The sequence below is a fragment of the Haematobia irritans genome, chromosome 2 (genome assembly GCF_050003625.1).
Source record: "Haematobia irritans isolate KBUSLIRL chromosome 2, ASM5000362v1, whole genome shotgun sequence".
NCBI classification, from domain to species: Eukaryota; Metazoa; Arthropoda; class Insecta; order Diptera; family Muscidae; genus Haematobia; species Haematobia irritans.
Window position 1 is genome coordinate 157,521,592 of NC_134398.1, and position 21,286 is coordinate 157,542,877.

General features: G+C 31.5%; 1 protein-coding gene across 1 annotated transcript in view; it reads right to left on the minus strand.

The window, feature by feature from the left end:
- The window catches only part of LOC142225126 (uncharacterized), a 979,687-nt gene that overhangs the window by 249,872 nt on the left and 708,529 nt on the right, over window positions 1-21,286 (minus strand). The window lies entirely within an intron of this gene.

Here is a 21,286-nt window from a genome sequence, read left to right on the forward strand (position 1 = left end):
GTGTTAGTATATGGTCTCTAACAACCATGCAAAAATTGGTCCACATCGGTCCATAATTATATATAGCCCCCATATAAACCGATCCCCCGATTTGGCTTGCGAGGCCCCTAGGAGAAGCAAATTTCATCCGATCCGGCTGAAATTTGGTACATGGTGTCAGTATATGGTCTCTAACAACCATGCAAAAATTGGTCTACATCGGTCCATAATTATATATAGCCCCCATATAAACCGATCCCCCGATTTGGCTTGCGAGGCCTCTAAGAGAAGCAAATTTCATCCGATCCGGCTGAAATTTGGTACATGGTGTCAGTATATGGTCTCGAACAACCATGCAAAAATTGGTCTACATTGGTCCATAATTATATATAGCCCCCATATAAACCGATCCCCCGATTTGGCTTGCGAGGCCTCTAAGAGAATCAAATTTCATCCGATATGGCTGAAATTTGGTACGTGATGTTAGTATATGGTCTCTAACAACCATGCAAAAATTGGTCCACATCGGCTCATAATTATATATAGCCCCCATATAAACCGATCACCAGATTTGACCTCCGGAACCTCTTGGAAGACCAAAATTCATCTGATTCAGTTGAAATTTGGTACGTGGTGTTAATATATGGCCTCAAACTCCCATGCAAAAATTGGTCGATATCGGTCCATAATTATATATAGGCCCCATATAAACCGATCCCCAGATTTGACCTCCAGAGCCCCTCGGAAGAGCAAAATACTTCCCATTCGGTTGAAATTTGGTACGTGATGTTAGTATATGGTATCCAACAACCATGCAGGAATAAGAAGTTTTAAGATACCACAACCCAAGTAATTCGATTGTGGATGACAGTCTTTCGTAGAAGTTTCTACGCAATCCATGGTGGTGGGTACATAATATTCGGTCTGGCCGAACTTGCGGCCGTATATACTTGTTTTTTTTTTTTTTATACCCTCAATCATAGGATGGGGGTATATTAACTTTGTCATTCCGTTTGTAACACAACGAAATATTGCTCTAAGACCCCATAAAGTATATATATTCTGGGTCGTGGTGAAATTCTGAGTCGATCTAAGTATGTCCGTCCGTCCGTCCGTCTGTTGAAATCACGCTAACTTCCGAACGAAACAAGCTATCGACTTGAAACTTGGCACAATTAGTTGCTATCGATGTAGGTCGGATGGTATTGCCAATGGGCCATATCGGTCCACTTTTACGTATAGCCCCCATATAAACGGACCCCCAAATTTGGATTGTGATTGCTCTAAGACAAGCAAATTTCATCCGATCCGGCTGAAATTTGGTATATGGTGTTGGTATATGGTCTCTAACAACCATGCAAAAATTGGTCCACATCGGTTCATAATTATATATAGCCCCCATATAAACCGATCCCCAGATTTGGCTTGTGGAGCCTCTAAAAGAAGCATATTTCATCCGATCCGGCTGAAATTTGGTATATGGTCTCTAACAATCGTGCAAAAATTGGTCCACATCGGTTTATAATTATTTATAGCCCCCATATAAACCGATCCCCAGATTTGGCTTGCGGAGCCTCTAACAGAAGCCTATTTCATCCGATCCGGCTGAAATTTGGTACAAGGTGTTGGTATATGGTCTCTAACAATCATGCAAAAATTGGTCCACATTGGTCCATAATTATATATAGCCCCCATATAAACCGATCCCCAGATTTTGGCTTGCGGAGCCTCAAAGAGAAGCAAATTTCATCCGATCCCTTACAATGCGGAGCCTCAAAGAGAAGCAAATTTTATCCGATCCGCCTGAAATTTGGTACATGATATTGGTATATGGTCTCTAAAAACCGTGGAAAAATTGATCCACATCGGTTCATAATTATATATAGCCCCCATATAAACCGATCCCCAGATTTGGCTTGCGAAGTCTCCAAGAGAAGCAAATTTCATCCAATCCGGTTGTAATTTGGAACATGGTCCATATCGGTCCATAATTATATATAGCCCCCATATAAAACGTTCTCCAGATTTGACCTCCGGAGCCTCTTGGAGGAGCAAAATTCATCCGATCCGGTTCAAAGTAGGAACGTAGTGTTAGTATATGGTCGCTAACAACCATACCAAAATTGGTCCAATCACACAAAAATTGGTCCATATCGGTTCATAACATGGTTGCCACTAGAGCCAAAAATAATCAACCAAAATTTTATTTCTATAGAAAATGTCAAAATTTTATTTCTAGAGAAAATTTTGTTAAAATTTTATTCGGTTCATAATAAAATTTTCATCATTGTCAAAATTTTATTTCTATAGAAAATTTTGTTAAAATTTTATTGCTATAGAAAATGTTGTTAAAATTTTACTTCTGTAGAAATTTTTGTCAAAATTTTCTTTCTATAGAAAATGTTGTCAAAATTTTTATTTCTATAGAAAATGTTTTTGAAAATTTTATTTCCATAGAAAATTTTTTAATATTTTCTTTCTGTAGAAAATTTTGTCAAAATTTTATGTCTACTTTGTCAAACTGAATTATATACGTATTGGATCGATCTTTTTTGATTTAATATATACCACGTATGGACATACAATTTAGAAGATGTTGTTAGGAGGTTTTAAGATACCTTGTCATCGGCAAGCGTTACCGCAACTTAAGTAATTCGATTGTGGATGGCAGTTTTTAGAAGAAGTTTCTACGCAATCCATGATGGAGGGTACATAAGCTTCGGCCTGGCCGAACTTACGGCCGTATATACTTGTTTTTTATTATTTTTTCCGGAGAATCTTAGAGGAGCAAAAGTTCATCCGAAGCGGTTAACATTTGATATTTGGTGGCGTTAAACACACAAAATTAAACTGTTTTATAGCAAGAATGAATTACGCGGTGTGAAAATTAAAGTAAATTATACTCTACATTTTAAGATTTCCATAAAGAGTGCTTAAAATCAGGAAAATTTAATGGCCTGGTGTACTTTTTAACTACAACACCCTCTCTTAGAAGAAAAAATGAACTTAAACAAGTATATACGGCCGTAAGTCCGGCCAGACCGAATCTTATGTACCCTCCACCACGGATTGCGTAGAAACTTCTTCTAAACACTGTCATCCACAATCGAATTACTTGAGTTGCGGTAACGCTCGCCGATGACAAGGTATCTTAAAACTTCTTAACATCGTCTTGTAAATTGTAAGTTAGTCCATGCGGGGTATACACCTAACAAAAACAGGCCGATTAAATACGTATATAAATCAGTTTGACAAAAATTTCTATAGAAATAAAATTTTGACAAAACTTTCTATAGAAATAAAATTTAGTATAGAAATAAAATTTTGATAGAATTTTCTATAGAAATAAAATTTTGACAAATTTTCTACAGAAATAAAATTTTGATCGAATTTTCTATAGAAATAACATTTTGACAAAATTTTATATAGAGATAAAATTTTGGTAGATTATTTTTGGCGATTTGGAACAATTTTTGTGTGATTGACCATCGGCTATATATAACTATAGACCGATATGGACCAGTTTTTGCATGGCTGTTAGCGGCCCTATACTAGCACAATGTACCAAATTTCAACCGAATCGGATGAATTTAGTTCCTCCAAGAGGTTCCGGAGGTGAAATCAGGGTATCGATTTATATATGGAGGCTATATATAATTATAGACCGATACGGACCAATTTTTGCATGGTTATTAAAAACCATATACTAACACCACGTACACAATGTACCAAATTTCAACCGGATAGGATGAATTTTGCTCCTCTAAGAGGCTCCGGCGGTCAAATCTGGGGTTTATATGGGGGTTATATGTAATTATGGACCGATATGGACCAATTTTTGCATGGTTGTTAGAGACCATACACTAATAGCATGTACCAAATTTCAGCCGGATCGGATGAAATTTTGCTCCTGCAAGAGGCTCCGGAGGTCAAATCTGGGGATCGGTTTATATGGGGGCTATATATAATTATGAACCGATATGGACCAATTTTTGCATGGTTGTTAGAGACCATATACTTACACCACGTACCAAATTTCAACCGGATCGGAGTCGGGACATCGCCCACAAAAATCAAAGCTGATTCGGTTGTCTTGTAAGCATTTGGTACTGGCTCTCTCCCTTACAATCCTGCAGAAATAGTGCTCCATTTTTTGCTGGGATGTTTTATTGTTGGGTAATTCGAATGTCCATAGCATTTAGTATAAACAGCCTAATACGCAAATGGTTTTGGTAGTTTGTATATAATACTACGACCTGTCCACAAAAAATTATTACAAAGCTGTAATTCCTTGTTTGACAACTCTATCGGGTGAATAATATATACTAGCTACTGTAACCATACTAAACTATTTTTACGATTTACACAATAAAATATTTACCTCGGGAAACCATAATAGAATAAGTACCTGAAAATAAAAGAGAAAACAAGTTATAATTATTACTCAGCTAGAAAACTTTTAGATCTTTAAAGAAAGGTATCATGAAAATTACGCCAGCGAAACAAGTGTTTCGAAACATGTCTGTGACATTGTGATGGCCTGTCGCAAATTGTGACTTTTGCGACATGCTTTTACGACGGTATAATACGTTTGTCGCATAAGTCGTAAACCTTGTGTAGAAACCCTAATTTTGAATTAAAGAAATTGCGAATATTTATATCCTAAACCACCTAGTGATCAGGGTATAATAACTTTGATCTGGCAAAAAATGTGCCTACCAGAAATATTGATTTTAGACCCTATAAAATATATACCGATCAACACAGAATCAGATCCTGAGTCGAACTAGCCGTTGGTGTCAGTCCGTTCGTCTGTCCATGTATTTGTTGTTCACAGGATTCCGGTCGCAATTACTAACCGATTTTGATGAAATTTGGTAAAGGGCGTTCTTTGGGCACAAAGACGAAAAAATCGGATCAAAGCTCCCATATATATGTATCGCCCGATTTCGACAAATTGGGTCACATTGCACTTTTTTACTAACTGATCGTCGGCTATAAAAAGGAGGTCCCTTGTCATTAAGCTTAACATGGATTCGGGCAGAACTCAGTGATAAGAGAGAAGTTAACCACTGTGGTATCACAATGGACTGAATAGTCTAAGTGAGCCTAATACATCGGGCTGCCACCTAATCTATCTTTGTAGGTACAAAATCAACTATAGCTCCTAATATCAGACATTTCTGCTCAGATTGTGACAAGGCTCCCATAACCCCCTTAATTTTCTTAAATATGGAAATGCGGTTTATCTCCCACACATATACCATTGATACCTCACAAACAATTTTAATTCAACAGGGGTGGTTTAGGGTATGATATAGTCGACCCCGCCCTACTTTCTACTTTAATTACTTGTTTTTAATTGAATTTAGTTAGTCTCCTCAATAAAAGGTATGCAAAAAATGTTTTATATTGATTTTATTCAAAACTCTAATAGATTTGCATCTCTCATTCGCAACTTCAAACTGTTTCTGGTTTTCGTAGTTCACAAAGTCCATCGAATGACTAGCTACAATTTGAAAATTTGTTATTAGTATTGAAAGTGATTTTATCAAATTCTTTCTAAACAGCAATTCACTTATGTAAGACTTAGTTAATTCTCCTTCCTTCCAGTTCCTGCAGAAATTTGTGAATAGTTAACTATGAGCGAGTGCTGACCGTCACGTTTACTACACCATCGAGTAGTTCGTAGTAATTTTGGCTTGTAGTTTCCAATTGAAATAACTCCATTTTCAAGTGTTTTAAACACGTTTATAATTTTATAAACATTTCTGAAAATTGAAACTTCTGCGCGCACATATCATCATCTTGGATAGCATTCGCTGCCTAGCTGAAGGGACTGCAGTATTTTGAGTTTGCGACGTTTGCTACTTTTTCTACATGTATGTTTACAACTTGCATGTGATGTTTACAACTTTGCGCAAATTGCAAACCTTAAAAAGTTTGACACAGACCATATCTGATCATGGAGTGATTTCTGGCGACAAAACTTAATTACCTACTTCATGTAAGCAGTGAGAATTCCCAGTCACTTCATTGTATGTATTATTTATGTTATATAGTGGACGTTTTGCACACCAAAGGAAGACTCACATAGGCGACTGACTGAGACTTTGGATAAACACCTGCGTACATCTAGGTGGGGATCGTTCTAGGAGTGGCTCAATGCAGATCGTTCCGCTCGAAGTTCGGTGATATTTTCTTTGCGTCGTCTGAGGAATTTGTTCACAGACGCGAAATAAATAATACACAGAGACCTTCGGGCCTACTGTTCCCCCACAGAGAACTTCGGGCTTACTGTTCCACCACTGAACCCTCGGGCCTACCGTTCCACAACAGAGGCCTTCGTGCCTACTGTTCCACCACAGATACCTTTGGGTCTACTGTTCCACCACAGAGACCTTCGGGCTTACTGTTCCACCGCAGAGACCTTCGGGTCTACTGTTCCACCACAGAGACTTTCGGGTCTACTGTTCCTCCACAGAGACCTTCGGGCTTACTGTTCCACCACAGAGACCTTCGGGTCTACTGTTCCACCACACAGACCTTTGGGTCTACTGGTCCCCCACAGAGACCTTGGAGCCTACTGTTCCACCACCGAGATTTTCGGGCCTACTGTTCGCTCGTAGATTAGCTAGTAGCCGTAGTAGTAGTTTGTATGCTAGTCGTCAATACTACTAAACTCTGAAATTTTGCAAATTTTTTTTTATAAAAACAAAATTTTTCCAAATTTTGCTATAAAAACAGAATTTTTCAAAAATTTTCTAAAAAACCAGAATTTTTCAAAATTTTTTTTATAAAAATAATACTTTCCAAAAATTTTCTATAGAAATTATATTTTGCAAAAATTTTATATAAAAACAGAATTTTTTACAAATTTTGTATAAAAGTAAAAGTTTGTTAAAGTTTTTTTATAAAAATAAAATATTGCAAAAATTTTCTATAGAAATAAAATTTTGCAAAAATTTTCTATAGAAATTATATTTTGCAAAAATTTTATATAAAAACAGAATTTTTCACAAATCTTGTTTAAAAATAAAAATTTGCTAAAGTTTTTTATAAAAATAAAATTTTGCAAAAATTTCCTATAAAAACAGAATTTTGCAATATAAAAATAAAATTTTGCAAACATTTTCTTTAAAAACAAAATTTTGTTAAAATTTTCTATAGAAGTAACATTTTGCAAAAATTTTTCAAAAATATTTTATGGAAATAAAATTTTGCAAAATTTTTCTATACAAATGAAATTTTGCAAAAATTGTCTATAGAAATAAAATTTTGCAAAATGTTTGTATAGAAGTAAAATTTTGCAAAAATTTCCTATAAAAACAGAATTTTCTATAAAAATAAAATTTTGTAAAAATTTTCTATAGAAATAAAATTTTGCAACAATTTTCTATAGAAATAAAATTTTGCAAAAATTTTCTATAGAAATAAAATTTTGCAAAAATTTTCTATAGAAATGAAATTTTGCAAAATTTTTGTATTGAAGTAAAATTGTGCAAAAATTTCCTATAAAAACTGAAGTTTTCAATATAAAAATAAAATTTTGCAAATATTTTCTTTAAAAATAAAATTTTGTTCAAATTTTCTATAGAAGTAACATTTTGCAAAAATTTTTCAAAAATATTTTATGCAATTAAAATTTTGCAAAATTTGTCTATACAAATGAAATTTTGCAAAAATTTTCTATAGAAATAAAATTTTGCAAAATGTTTGTATAGAAGTAAAATTTTGCAAAAATTTTCTTTAAAAACGGAATTTTACAAACATTTTCTATAAAAATAAAATTTTGTTAAAATTTTCTATAGAAATAAAATTTTGAAAAATTTTCTATGGAAATAAAATTATGCAACTTTTTTAAGTAGAAAAAAGAATATAAAACACATTCTATAAAAATAAAATTTCGCAAAAATTTTCTATAAAAAAAAAGATTTTTGCAATATAAAAATAAAATTTTGCAAACATTTTCTTTAAAAATAAAATTTTGTTAAAATTTTCTATAGAAATAACATTTTGCAAAAATTGTTTATGGAAATAAAATTTTGGAAAAATTTTCTGTAGAAGTTAGAAGTTTTCTATAGAAGTTAAATTTGGCAAAATTTTCTATAGAAATGAAATTTTGCAAAAATGTTGTATAGAAATAAAATTTTGCAAAAAATTTCTATGGAAATAAAATTTTGCAAAATTTTTCTGTAAAAAAAAAAAAAATTGTGTAGAAGTAAAATTTTGCAAAAATTTTCTATAAAAACAGAATTTTACAATATAAAAATAAAATTTTGCAAACATTTTCTATAAAAATAAAATTTTGTAAAAATTTTCTATAGAAATAAAATTTGGAAAATTTTTCTGTAGAAATAAGAAATTTTTCCATACAAATGAAATTTTGCAAAAATTTTCTATAAAAATAAAATTTTGCAAACATTTTCTATAAAAACAGAATTTTGCAATATAAAAATAAAATTTTGCAAAAAATTTCTATAAAAATAAAATTTTGTTAAAATTTTCTATACAAATGAAATTTTCTATAGAAATAAAATTTTGCAAAAATTTTCTATAAAAACAGAATTTTGCAATATAAAAATAAAATTTTGCAAAAATTTTCTATAAAAATAAAATTTTGTTAAAATTTTCTATAGAAATAAAATTTGTAAAATTTTTCCATAGAAATAAAATTTTGCAAAAATTTTCTATAGAAATGAAATTTTGCAAAAACTTTGTATAAAAATAAAATTTTTCAAATATTTTCTATGGAAATAAAATTTTGCAAATTTTTCTGTAGACAAAAAAAAAAAAAATTCCAAAAAAATTCTATAAAAATAAAATTTCGCAAAAATTTTCCTAGAAATAAAATTTCGCAAAAATTTTCCATAGAAATAAAATTTTGCAAAATTTTTCAATAGAAATATAGATTAACTAGTAACCGTAGTAGTAGTTTGTATGATAGTCGTCAGCACTACTAAACACCTATCTTGACCGATTACCGCCCCGAAGCTGATCCCGACTGTAACAGTACTGCCACACCGTCTCTACAACAATCAACTGCAGTAACACTAGCAACCGTCTGAAAGCCGAAGACCTCATCAGCAGTTCCCCATCATCTAAAAATCAATAAACAAGCAAGTTCCCGATCGACGAATGCCAAACTTCCCAATCGCCAATGAGCCGAACAACAAAGTCCCTAAGTATATACAAATGCAAGTACTTTGGAAACTTTTAGATGTATATTTTTTTTTGATTTCTTCAAATTTTATTACAATTTGATTAATTTTTATTTCCCTATTAATCAGATTGGGCAACTTTTATAGTTTTTGTGATTATTAAAAAAAAAATAAACAACAACAACAAAAGGCGAAGGACAAGATTGATAGAAAAATTAAGATAAATCAAATTTTCTTTTTCACTTCTCATAGACGACATTTGTCATCTGACAATTGAGATATAAAATAGAAGACGAACAAAAACATAAGCATACGCAAATAAAGATCTAAAAATGAAATCTTAAAGAAAAATTACGATTGAAAAAAAAAACGAAATCTAAATCAAAATGGAAAAAGGTCAGTTATACGAACGAAAAAAAGGAATGTATTTGGTCTAATTAAATTTTGCTGAACAAAAAAAAAAAAAAAAAAAAATCATCTTTGATGTTCTCTCTCTTTCTCCATCCATGTACAAACATTCGGCAGATTTTCTGTCCCAAGTCACATATGTTCACATCTTCAACTCAACATTCATACATGGAGATAACAATAACACATCGTAGCTATGCTCCAAATGCGAAGGCCACCTTTTTCCCTCTGACCATACACTGTCAGGCTAGTGTAGAGATATCTGTCAATAAATGTTTCTTGAAGACTCTTTTGTTATTCTTGCATGAAGCTTTTGTATGGCACTTTCCTTTCTTCGATATTCATGCTGTTGTACTTTTAACCTTTTGTAATTTTCTTAACGATGGTTTCATTTCTTTCTCTCCCTCTCTCTTGCCCTCTTTTTCAGCGCTTATATGCATATGGTGCTAGGGTATGTCGAGAAAAATATCAAATTAAAAAAAAATATATATTACCATTTTAAAATCGTAATGAACATTAAACGCTATCTACAAAGGCTATGGACTTGTTCATAAGTAGTATGAAATATTTTGTTATTTAATAGCGAAATCATAACATTAACGAAAAATTGAATTTTATTTATGCAATTATTTTATTGGCTTAATTTTAATAACAAATTTGGATGTTTTTCCACCAGTATACAGAAAATTCTTAAGAACACTTTAAACTTATTTTCCTTAAAAAAGACTACCTAATTGTATCCTCCACCAAATAAGGGCGTCTGTAAATACAGAAAAGTAATGAAATTTGACACATTACTTTTGTTTCACAATTTGGTTTAGTTTTTGGACAACAAGGATTCCTCTGGCGAAATTACAAATATAGGGATTTAGTTATAGGTATAGATTCTACATACATAAAAAATGTTGGTGAAGGTCCATCTTTAGATTAGATGAGGTATACAGGATACCTGATCACCGTTGTCACAGTTGGTAGAATTTTATAAAGAAAAGAATTCAAAAAAATTTGTAGAATTTTGCAATCATTTTCTATACAAATAAAAATTTGCAAAAAAAAATTCTATAAAACTATAATTTTCCAAAAAATGTCTGTAAAACAAATTAGCAAACATTTTCTATAGAAATAAAATATTGGAACAATTTTCTATAAAATCAAACTTTTGCAAAAATTGTCTATAAAAAAATTTTTGAAAATTATATATAAAATAAAATTTTGCAAAATTTTATAAAAAAATAATTGCAAAAAAAATTATAGATATTTGCAAACATTTTCTATAGAAATAATATTTTGCAAAAAATGTCTACAAAAAAAAAAAAACTTAGCAAAAATTTTCTATAGAAATAAAATTTTGCAAAAAAATCTATAAAAACAAAATTTTGCAAAAATTTTCAATAAAAATAAAATTTTGCAAAATCCTTTTAAAACAAGTATATACAGCAGTAAGTTCGGCCGGGCCGAATCATAAATACCCACCAAATATTAGGGTTTCTTTTGAAATTTCAGGAGGGCTTGAGGACACTTCCCGAAGATAAATTTAAAGATTTCACCTATGAGGACTATATCAGATTCTGGATTTTTAGAGGAATCATTAACATCTCTTGTAAGTGTGCAAGAAAATTATAAAATAACGTCTTGATTTGAAATCTTAAATCTGTAGATTTTCACCCGAGAAGTAAAATCTGGAAATTTTTAATTGACTTTCAAGCAATTTTCATGATCAGTGCGCCTTCTATACCCTCAAGAAGTGAAGTCGGTCTATACGGAGGCATTACCAAATGGACCGATAAAAACTTAATCCGATACACGTTTTTGTGAGCCTAAAATACCAGAATATTTAAAATTTCAGGCAAATCGGATAAAAACTACGGTTTCTAGAAACCCAAGGAGTTAAATCGGGATATCGTTCATATGGGGGCTATACTAAAATATGGATCGATACTCACCGTTTTCGGCACACCTTTTTATGGCCCGAAAATACCTCTAGATTTCCAATTTCAGGCAAATTGGATAAAAACTTCGGATTCAAGAAGCCCAAGAAGTAAAATCGGGATATCGGTCTATATGGGGGATATACCAAAATATGGACCGATACTAACCATTTGTGGCACACCTCTTTATGGCCCTAAAATACGTATAAATTTCCAATTTCAGGCAAATTGTATATAAACTACGGATTCTATAAACCCAAGATGGAAAATCGGTAGATCGGTCTATATGGGGGCTATACCAAACCATAGAACCATACGGACCATTTTCGGCACACCATTTGATGGTCCTCAAGTACCTCTAGATTTTCAATTTCAGGCAAATTGGATAAAAACTACGGTTTCTATAAGCCCAAGACCCCAAATCGGGAGGTCAGTTTATATGAGGACCATACCACAACATGGACCGATGCTCACCATTTTTGGCACACCTCTTTACGGTTCTAAAATACCTCTCGATTTCCAATTTCAGGTAAATTGGATAAAAACTGCGGTTTCTATAAGCCCAAGAAGTAAAATCGGGAGAGCGGTCTATATGGGGCCTATACCAAAACATGGACCGATACTCTCCATTTTTGGCACACCTCTTTATGATCATTAAATACTTCTAGATTTCAAACTTCAGGATAAACTTCAAATTGGATAAAAACTACGATTTCTATAAGCCCAAGACCCCAAATCGGGAGGTCGGTTTATATAGGGACTATATCAAAACCTGGACCGATATAGCCCAACTTCGAACTTGACCTGCCTGCAGACAAAAGACGCGTTTGTGAAAATTTTCCGCACGATTGCTTCATTATTGACGACTGTAGCGTGATTACAACAGAGAGACAGACAGCCAGACAGACAGACGGACATCGTTATATCGTCTTATAATTTCTCCCTGATCAAGAATATGTATACTTTATATAGTCGGAAATCGATATTTCAAAGTGTTACAAACGGAATGACAAACTTATTATACCCCCGTCACCATTCTATGGTGGTGGGTATAAAAATATAACTTTCCAAGAATTTTCTATAAAAATAAAATTTTTAAATAATTTGCAATAAAAAATAGAAAAAAAATTGCTAAAATTTTCTATAAACAATTAAAATTTTGCAAACATTTTCTATAAATAATTAAAATTTTGCAAAAATTTTCTATAGAAATTAAATTTTGCAAAAATTTTCTATAGAAATAAAATTTTGCAAAATTCTTTTATAAAATTATAACTTTCCAAGAATTTTCTATAAAAATAAAATTGTGTAAAAATTTATTATAAAAAATAGAAAAAAAAATGCTAAAATTTTCTATAAAAAATAAAATTTTGCAAAACTTTTCTATAAAAATTAAATTTTGCAAAAATTTCCTATAGAAATAAAATTTTGCAAAATTCTTTTATAAAAATATAACTTTCCAAGACTTTTCTATACAATTAAAATTTTCTATAGAAATTAAATTTTCTATAGAAATTTTCTATAGAAATTAAATTTTGCAAAAATTTTCTATAGAAATAAAATTTTGCAAAATTCTTTTATAAAATTATAACTTTCCAAGAATTTTCTATAAAAATAAAATTGTGTAAAAATTTATTATAAAAAATAGAAAAAAATGCTAAAATTTTCTATAAAAAATAAAATTTTGCAAAACTTTTCTATAGAAATTAAATTTTGCAAAAATTTCCTATAGAAATAAAATTTTGCAAAATTCTTTTATAAAAATATAACTTTCCAACACTTTTCTATACAATTAAAATTTTGCAAAAATTTCCAATAAAAAAATAGAAAAAATTGAAAAATAAATAAAATTTTGCAAAAATTTGCTATCGAAATTAAATTTCGCAAAAAATTTCTATAGAAATAAAATTTGGCAAAAATTTCCTATCGAATAAAATTTTGCGAATGTCCGTCCGTCCGTCTGTTGAAACCACGTCAACTTCCGAACGGAACAAGCTATCGACTTGAAACTTGGTACAAGTAGTTGCTATTGATGTAGGTCGGATGGTATTGCAAATGGGCCATATCGGTCCACTTTTACGTATAGCCCCTATATAAACCGATCCCCCGATTTGGCTTGCGGCGCCTCTAGAGAAGCAAATTTCATCCGATCCGGCTAAAATTTGGTACATGGTGTTGGTATATGGTCTCTAACAACCATGCAAAAACTGGTCCACATCGGTCCATAATTATATAGCCCCCATATAAACCAATCCCCAGATTTGGTTTGCGGAGCCTCTAAGAGAAGCAAATTTTATCCGATCCGGTTGAAATTAGGTACATGGTATCACCATATCATCTCTAACAACCATGCAAAAATTGGTCCACATCGGTCCATAATTATATATAGCCCCCATATAAACCGGTCCCCCGATTTGGCTTGCGGAGCCTCTAAGAGAAGCAAATTTCATTCGATCCGGCTGAAATTGGGTACATGGTGTTAGTATATAGTCTCCAATGACCATGCAAAAATTGGTTCACTTAGGTCCATAATTATATACTGCCCCCATATAAACCGATCACCAGATTTGACCCCCGGAGCCTCTTGGAAGACCAAAATTCATCTGATTCAGTTGAAATTTGGTACGTGGTGTTAATATATGGCCTCAAACTCCCATGCAAAAATTGGTCGAAATCGGTCCATAATTGTATATAGCCCCCATATAAACCGATCCCCAGATTTGACCTCCGGTGCCTTTTGGAGAAGCAAAATTCATCCGATCTGGTTGAAATTTCGTACGTGATGGTAGTATATGATATTTAACTGTCATGCCAAAAGTGGTCCATATCAGACCATAATCATATATAGACCCCATATAAACCGATCCTGAGATTTGGTTTTGGAGGAGCAAATTTCATCCGAGTCAGTTGAAGTATGGTACATTGTGCTAGTATGTGGCCGTTAACAACCATGCTTAACTAGGTCCATATCGGTCTATAGTTATATATAGCCCTCAGATAAATCGATCCCCAATCACACAAAAATTGGTCCATATCAAGTTCATAATTGTATATAGCCCCCATATAAGCGACCCCCATATTTCAATTCTGGCTCTCACCCACGTATGGACTAACTCACAATTTAGAAAACGATGTTAAGAAGTTTTAAGTTACCACAACCCAAGTAATTCGATTGTGGATGACAGTCTTTAGTACAAGTTTCTATGCAATCCATGGTGGAGGGTACATAAGATTCGGCCTGGCCGAACTTACGGCCGTATATACTTGTTTTTGTTCAAAAGCAAAACAAAAGTTGTTAACGTGGTAAAATTGTTTGCAATTCAACCACACTGTTGTGGCAGCCCGATATTTTAGGCTCACTTGGACTATTCAATCAATGCACTATGGGCGGAAATCGAAAAACAGCGGCAAAAAGTCAAATTTTCAAAATGAAAAATTATTGGATGTTCCAATTGAAATTACTATAGAACATCTTGGAAAGTACAAATCGAAAGTTAATTTAAAACTTGGCAACCCTGTTCAGGAGAAAAAGGTTGCTAATGTTTACCAAAACTTATGCAAGTTGCGTGCAATCAAGGAGAGCAAAAATTTAAAAATTTCGTGCTTAATTTTTTTCGCAATACATGTGAATAAAGAAAACTTTTAAATGCAGATTCTAAGAGAAGGTTTAGTAGTTCAAAATGTTGAAAGCACTTTAAAAAATATTTTTCGTGTCGAACTTGAATTTGTGGATTCAAAAGTGCTGTTTATATGTGAAAATTTTAGTACATACGTATATTTGCGAAGAATAGAATTAAAAATGTTAACGATTGTTAATGAAAGTTGTTGCTTATAATTGTTCGTGAGAAAGTATACTTTTACGTACTGTAAGGTTTGTCTGCCCAAACCTTTGGGAAAATCGGTTGATACATATATATGGGAGCTATATCTAAATCTGAACCGAATTTGATGAAATTTTGCACACTTTAAGGGTACTATAAAATATTACTTTGTGTTAAATTTTAAGACAATCGGGTAGTAAATAAGCGCAGTATGGTCTCATTTGTCGAAATTGGGCGATACATGTATATGGGGGCTATATCTAACTTTGATCCAATTTTTTCCAAATTCAACAGTGTTTGTTCTTTGACCAAGAAAACACGTTGAACCAAATTTTATCAAAATCGGTTAATAATAATTTAATAAAATGACAACTGGTTTATACTATTTACATCAAGTTCTGGGGATAATGCGCTTTCTTAATAAGGACAAGTATATACAGCAGTAAGTTCGGCCGGGCCGAATCTTAAATACCCACCACCATGAACCAAATATTAGGGTTTCCTTTGAAATTTCAGGAGGGCTTGAGGACTTGAGGACACTTCCCGAAGATAAATTTAAGGATTTCACCTATGAGGACTATATCAGATTCTGGATTTATAATGTTAGAGGAATCATTAACATCTCTTATAAGTGTGCAAGAAAATTATAAAATAACGTCTTGATTTGAAATCTTAAATCTGTAGAAGTAAAATCTGGAAATTTTACATTGAGTTTCAAGCAATTTTCATGATCAGTGCGCCTTCTACGCCCTCAAGAAGTGAAGTCGGTCTATATGGAGGCATTACCAAATGGACCGATGAAAACTTAATCCGATACACGTTTTTGTGAGCCTAAAATACGAGAATATTTACAATTTCATGCAAATCAGATAAGAACTACGGTTTCTAGAAACCCAAGGAGTAAAATCGGGAAATCGTTCCTATGGGGGCTACACTAAAATATGGACCGATACTCACCGTTTTCGGCACACCTCTTTATGACCCGAAAATACCTCTAGATTTCCAATTTCAGGCAAATAGGATAAAAAGTTCGGATTCTAGAAGCCCAAGAAGTAAAATCGGGAAATCGGTCCATATGGGTTCTATACCAAAATATGGACCGATACTCACCATTTTTGGCAACTCTCTTTATGGTCCTAAAATACCTCTAGATTTCCAATTTCAAACAAATTGGATAAAAACTACGGTTTCTATAAGTCCAAGACCCCAAACCGGGAGGTGGTTTTATATGGGGACCATACCAAAACATGGACCGATACTCACAATTTTTGGCACACGTATTTGTGGTCCTGTAATACCTCTAGATTTCCAATTTCAGGTAAAATTGAATAAAAACTGCGGTTTCTATAAGCCCAAGAAGTAAAATCGGGAGATCGGCCTATATGGGGACTATACCAAAACATGGACCGATACTCACAATTTTTGACACACGTATTTGTGGTCCTACAATACCTCTAGATTTCCAATTTCAGGTAAATTGAATAAAAACTGCGGTTTCTATAAGCCTAAGAAGTAAAATCGGGAGATCGGTCTATATGGGGGCTATACCAAAACATGGACCGATACTCACCATTTTTGGGACACCTCTTTATAGACATAAAATACCTTTAGATTTCAAATTTCAGGCAAATTGGATAAAAACTACGATTTCTATAAGCTCAAGACCCCCAAATCGGGAGGTCGTTTTATATGGGGACCATTCCAAAACATGGACCGATACTCACAATTTTTGGCACACGTATTTGTGGTCCTGTAATACCTCTAGATTTCCAATTTCAGGTAAATTGAATAAAAACTGCGGTTTCCATAAGCCCAAGAAGTAAAATCGGGAGATCGGTTTATATGGAGGCTATACCAAAACATGGACCGATACTCACCATTTTTGGCACACCTCTTTATGGTCATAAGATACCTCTAGATTTCAAATTTCAGCCAAATTGGATAAAAACTACGATTTCTAGAAGCCCAAGACCCCAAATCGGGAGGTCGGTTTATATGGGGACTATATCAAAACCTGGACCGATATAGCCCATCTTCGAACTTGACCTGCCTGCAGACAAAAGACGAGTTTGTGCAAAATTTCAGCACGATTGCTTCATTATTGAAGACTGTAGCGTGATTACAACAGACAGACAGACAGACAGACAGACAGACAGACAGACGGACAGACGGACATCGTTATATCGTCTTAAAATTTCTCCCTGATCAAGAATATATATACTTTATATAGTCGGAAATCGATATTTCGATGTGTTACAAACGGAATGACAAACTTATTATACCCCCGTCACCATTCTATGGTGGTGGGTATAAAAATAAGCGGTATAAATTAAACTCCATATATGAGTATTTTCTATAGTATTCCAAGTGGAATTAAAATTTCGACCCCTCTATAGTAACGCACCTGGAATAAGGGGGGTTGACTCCCTTTCTGTTGGTAACATTTGATTTTGATAAGATATATCGATATACCGTGTTTGGCGATACTAGATTGATTGTAAATAATTTTTGCCGCAAATTTTTAATTTCCGCCCATTGTGCAATGGTGAATTGCCTTACAAGATCTTAAGGAATTTTTATTTTTGATACATAATCACTTTCTTCCTTTCAGTCCAACCCAGTATACGTCAGCTGCTAAAATATTCCCTTTTGTTGATTTGCCTCCAAGTAGTTTTTGTGGCGCTGTTGTTGTTGTTTTCATTACCTTTTGGGTTTTTTTTTTGTACTATCTTTCATTCATTTCACTTTGAGACTACAATGTGTGTATCCTGCGCAAGGACATCATCACACATCGTTTATCACTTGTTCAGTTTTTTTTTTCATCCTTTTTGTATTCTTTCATAGTTTGTTATTATCCTCAGCTGTTTGTTGTCATATTGGTGGGCTTTAGGGTATATGTGTACCTTAAGGTGGGTTACTTCTAGTAGAAAGAAAATCTTTTTAGTGATTTCAATATGTATCATTAGGATCTTGTTATGAGAGGCTATCAGCGGGACTGCTAGGACGAATTTGTGGATATGATTTATTGGATGTGTCACCGATCTTATTCTGATTTGCGTATAGCTCTTACATAACTATATTGCCCGATTTTCACAAATTTAGTTACATTAGAAAAGGTAATAGGTGAACATTTTGTTCGTCTTCTGAATACAAACCCTAGTGAACTGATGAGATTATGGATACCACGCAGCATATTTTGCAGACCATATATAGTTTTCATTTTATTTATAAAAATTGCAGAAATACTAGGCCGTATGTATCCAGTTGAAACGAGGCTATATTAAAATATCAATAGCCATCAATTGAATAAGGAGGCCTCCGCCATGGAAGGCCTCAAAAACGTAATTTGTAAATGAGTGAAAAAATTGGAGCATTGTTGTGTCATGTGTATGTTACATGTAAAGATATTCCATACCAAAAAGACCACATCCATTTTGATTGGATCATTTTTTTTTTTTTGATTTTTTCGAGAATCTTAAAAAAGGCCCATTCTCCTCCAATAACTAACTTCTCACCATTACTGTGCGATGTGAACTCGCATACATGTATGTCGTCATTTCTTTTCAGTTTATCATTTATATAGACCCATTCGTTGTGCGTAACTTTTTCCCACCCAAAGGTGGCAGAGGGGAGGCTCCTTTTCAAACACTTCCTTCTATTTTTCTTCAAAATTTCGCCAATTCTTTTGTTGTCGATTTGATGTTTCTTTTTTCTTCAGCTATAATAACAAAACCAACAAAAATTGCAATCTCTCTTTCATCATAAGTAGCTCATCATTGTCCGAATGAATAAGGATAGACGCCAGTAAACAATGCAGGGTTATAAGGCTAATGCGGCCTCATATGATTTACTTGAAGTTATTAGAGTGGCAAATGGTCTTTGGGTAAACCAACACAAATCACTTGGTAAACTAAACCAAAAATTTTTGGGATTCGTTACAACAGGATTGCAATAATGAAATCTTGAATTAGCAGAGCTATGAACCCATGAATACTTGTAAAATATTATGGTACAAAAATTCCATTCATTTTTATGCCACAACTATGTGACCAAAAATTTAAATTTCAAATGGAATTAACACAACTGCCCTATTTGTTAAATATGGTCAATGCGTAGTAGGTTCTCTGAAAAGAAGAATTTTTGAAATATGTTATATACAATTTGTTGCATCCTCTACAATGGATGCCAATATCTATAAAAATGTCACGAGTAAAAATGTAGGCTAATGTTAATATAAGAACACAAAATTTAAATAAGGAAACAAGTTTATAATCTTTGTTTAAGTCTTTCTTTAAGTTTGTAAAATTGTCTTTGGCATTTCGTTTATTCTCCGTTCCCACACACTAGTTTTAATCATTCTTTCTTCCAAATTTGTCACAATTCTATTTCTAAAGACAGTTCTTTCAAAACGTAATTTCAATAGAAAATTTTGTCATAATTTTATTTCTATAGAAAATTTTGTCAAAATTTTATTTTTATAGAAACTTTTGTCAAAATTTTATTTCTATAGAAAATTTTGTCAAATTTTCATTTCTATGGAATATTTTTTTAAAATTTTATTTTTATAAGAAATTTTATCAAAATTTTATTTCTATAGAAAAATTTATCAAAATTTTATTTTTATAGAAAATTTTGTCAAAATTTTATTTTTATAGAAAATTTTGTCAAAATTTTATTTTTATAGAAAATTTTGTCAAAATTTTATTTCTATAGAAAATTTTGTCAAAATTTTATTTCTATAGAAAATTTTGTCAAAATTTTATTTCTATAGAAAATTTTGTCAAAATCTTATTTCTATAGAAAATTTTATCAAAGTTTTATTTCTATAGAAAATTTTTTCAAAATCTTATTCCTATTTAAAATTTTCTTAAGAATTTTATCTCTATTGGAATTATTTTCAAAATTTTAGATCTAAAGAAAATTATGTCACAATTTGATTTCTATAGAAAATTTCGTCAACATTTGATTTGTATAGAAAATTTTATCAAAATTTTATTTCTGTAGAAAATGTTGTCAAAACTTTATTTCTATAGAAAATTTTGTTGAAATTTTATTTCTATAGAAAATTTTGTCAAAATTTTATTTCTATAGAAAATTTTGTCAAAATTTTATTTTTATAGAAAATTTTGTCAAAATTTTATTTCTATAGAAAATTTTGTTGAAATTTTATTTCTATAGAAAATTTTGTCAAAATTTTATTTCTATAGAAAATTTTGTCAAAATTTTATTTCTATAGAAAATTTTGTAAATTTGTTTTTCTATAGAAAATTTTGTCAAAATTTTAATTCTGTAAATTTTTTTTTTTCAAAATTCTACACTTCTAGCAAACTTCGTAAAAAATTTTATTTCTAGAGAAAATTTTGGCTAAATTTTATTTCTATAGAAAATTTTATCAAAATTTTATTTCTATAGAAAATTTTGTCAAAATTTTAATTCTATAGAAATTTTTTGTCAAAATTCTACACCTCGTAAAAAATTTTATTTCTTTAGAAAATTTAGCAAAATTTTATTTCTATAGAAAATTTTATCAACATATTGTTTCTATAGAAAATTTTGTCAAAATTTTATTTCTATAGAAAAATTTGTCAAAATTTTATTTTTATAGAAAAATTTGTCAAAATTTTATTTCTATTGAAAATTTTGTCAAAATTTTATTTCTATAGAAATTTTTGTCAAAATTTTATTTCTATAGAAAATATTGTCAAGTTCTTTTTATAGAAAATTTTGTCAAAATTTTATTTCTATAGAATTTTTTGTCAAAATTTTATTTCTACAGAAAATTTTTTCAAAATTTTATTTCTATAGAAAATTTTGCAAAATTTTATTTCTATAGAAAATTTTATCAACATTTTATTTCTATAGAAAATTTTGTAAAAATTTTATTTCTATAGAAAATTTTGCCAACATTTTATTTATTTAGAAAATTTTTTCAACATTTTATTTCTATAGAAAATTTTGTCAAAATTTTATTTCTATAGAAAGTTTTGTC